At 50.7% G+C, this 2,531-nt stretch overlaps 1 long non-coding RNA gene across 2 annotated transcripts in view; it reads right to left on the minus strand.

The window, feature by feature from the left end:
- The window catches only part of LOC106726419, a 7,033-nt gene that overhangs the window by 4,023 nt on the left and 479 nt on the right, over positions 1-2,531 (minus strand). For both annotated transcript variants that reach the window (XR_001362491.1, XR_001362492.1), the window contains exon 2: positions 919-1,186. This is a non-coding gene — a long non-coding RNA (uncharacterized LOC106726419). The remainder of the gene's footprint in view (positions 1-918; positions 1,187-2,531) is intronic.

Consider the following 2,531-nt stretch of genomic DNA (forward strand, 5'->3'; position numbering starts at 1 on the left):
CCTACTTCCACAGGAGGAGGGGCTCTGCTTTTATTCCACATGTGTTTACGGGGGTGATTTCATTTCAAAAATGGATTTGTTTCTAAGGACACACACAGTCTGCAAAATCCTGGTGCAGTGGAGAGTGTTGAAAAGTCTGTTTCTAGACCTGGCATTATTGGGGCAGGCCTGGCCTCAGTCTCCTCATCTAGAAATAGGAACGAATGGAAATAGCTTTCCAACCACAGGGCGAGAGCTGTCAATTCTTCAAAGCTGCACTCTCCAGCCTGCATGCGGCCCCTGGGGAGCAGACACTGGTGATTCTGACCCAGGCGGTCTGCAGACCACAACTGGACAAACATCACTTTTGAAAAGTTCCTACAAAAGAAGATTTGATGTCCGAAAGGAGTTACAACAAGCCAGTAGAGTGGTTACCTCTGGGAAGGGAAGCAGGAGGCCTGAGGGCACATGAGGGCAGAAACTTGCCTCTCACTGTGTTCTCTTTTATACCTTTTGAATTTTGTACCCCATGCATGTACATGTACATGTAGATGGGTAACATGTATATGCATGTATGTACAAGGTAACCATCTACATAATAAATGTACATTTATTTGAGAAAATAAATTTTAAACATTTAGAGCATTTTTCAGGTTCAAGGTCGAACACCAAACGCCCCACATAGGACCATTCCTGGTTTCTGTGGGGAGAATCGCACAGGGTGACCCAGGGACCCCCAGGAGAAGGGGACGGAGAGTCACCCAATAAACCTCTCCCGTAGGCGTGTCACCCAAGCTGGGTGAAGGGTGGCAGGTCCTGAGCTGTGACTGTTTCCCTTAGGGGAGATGCCCGAGGATGCCAGAGATGCTAAAACCAAGCAGAGCAAGACAAACCAACACCCACTGCACAGGGAGGGGAGGGAGCAGGAGGGCCGCATACCTGACGAAAACCACCTGGAGGTGTGTGGCAATGCCAGGACTCCGTGTTCCCTGCCTCCAGTGTCAATTCCTCCCAGCGAAGGCCGTATCTCATTCATCTTGTGTGTCTAGTGCCTATGCCCAGGCCTGTTTATGAGCCAGATGCAAATGCCCAAGGAAAGAACACTTCTCACAGCCCCGCGCCCGGCATCGGCGTCACTGCTGCCACCCCGTCAGGCCACAGCTCCCAAACCGTCTTCCCTTCTATTCCAGCGGAGCTTCCCACAGTCCTGTGAAACAGGCATGACTATTCTTTTCTTTTGGAAAGATGTAAGCTTTTTTAAAAAATATATTTTTATTGATTTCAGAGAGTAAAAGGGAGAAGGAGAGAGAGAAACATCAATGATGAGACAGAATCATCGATCGGCTGCCTCCTGCATGTCCCCCCGGGGGATTGAGCCCACAACCCCGGCATGTGCCCTTGACCGGAATCAAACCTGGGACCTTTCAGTCCGCAGGCCGACGCTCTATCCTCTGAGCCAAACCGGCCAGGGCTATTATTGTCACGAACCCATGAGGGAACGGTCTTGCGTGTACCGCCTTGTGTTTTGTGGTGAGCTCTTGGCCAAGTCAGTTCACTTCGCTGGTATTTGTCATCTGTAAAAGGGAGCCGTTGTTGCTGATATATCCACAGGCCAGGGGACCAGAAGAATGACAAGGTTCAAAAAGGTGACTGGCCAGAGGCAGCACGGGAGGGACAGAGATCAAATTCAAACCCAGCTTCTGAGTGGAAGTCTTTCTGCTGCCCCCCAGCCTCAAGGTGGAGGCGGCTGTGGCTCCTCATGGGGCCAGGTGGGGCAGAGCGCCTTGGGAAGGGTGAGTAAGCCCACTTGCTTTCTCTTCTTGCTTTTGGTCATCATTAGGAATGTGCTAGGAGAAAGAGGTCAGGCAAAGGCATACCTTCATACTTACTTAATCACCTTTTTTGGTGGTTGTTTGTTTAATATATTTTTATTGATTTCAGAGAGGAAGGGAGGAGAGAGATGGAAGCATCAATGATGAGAGAGAATCACTGATTGGCTGCCTCCTGCACGCCCCCTAATGGGGCTTGAGCCCACAACTTGGGCATGTGCCCTTGATCGGTGTAGAACCGAGAACCTTCAGTCCCCAGGCTGACGACACTCTATCCACTGAGCCAAACCAGCAAGGGCTATTATTATTATTTTTATTTGTTAGTATATGTGCTACCAAAGCAAGCACAGATTTCTCTTATTTTTGTTAGTTATATCTCTCGATGTGCTTTTGGCCAACTGACTACACCCCTCAGTTTTGCCATCTGTAAAATGGGGCCATTGTCCCTGCCACCTCGCCGGCCCGGGCAGAATGAAAGGCTACAAGGAAAGAGAGCAGGGGCGAGGTTATTTGTGCCTGGCGTTTCCTACAAACAGATTTCTCCCTCCTCCCCCAGGATCTGTCCCGAAGAGGCATCTGGAAAGTCAACAGAGCCAGCCAGTCTGGGAGCTAAACAATCAGCAGCCGACGCGGTGTCCGCGGGGACAGAACAGCTATTCAGACGGTGGGGGCGGTGAGCGGGGGCCCCGCGGCGAAATGTGGAGAAAGAAGCGCCTCGCACGC

This window comes from Myotis brandtii, unplaced genomic scaffold (assembly GCF_000412655.1).
Source record: "Myotis brandtii unplaced genomic scaffold, ASM41265v1 scaffold265, whole genome shotgun sequence".
Taxonomy (NCBI): domain Eukaryota; kingdom Metazoa; phylum Chordata; class Mammalia; order Chiroptera; family Vespertilionidae; genus Myotis; species Myotis brandtii.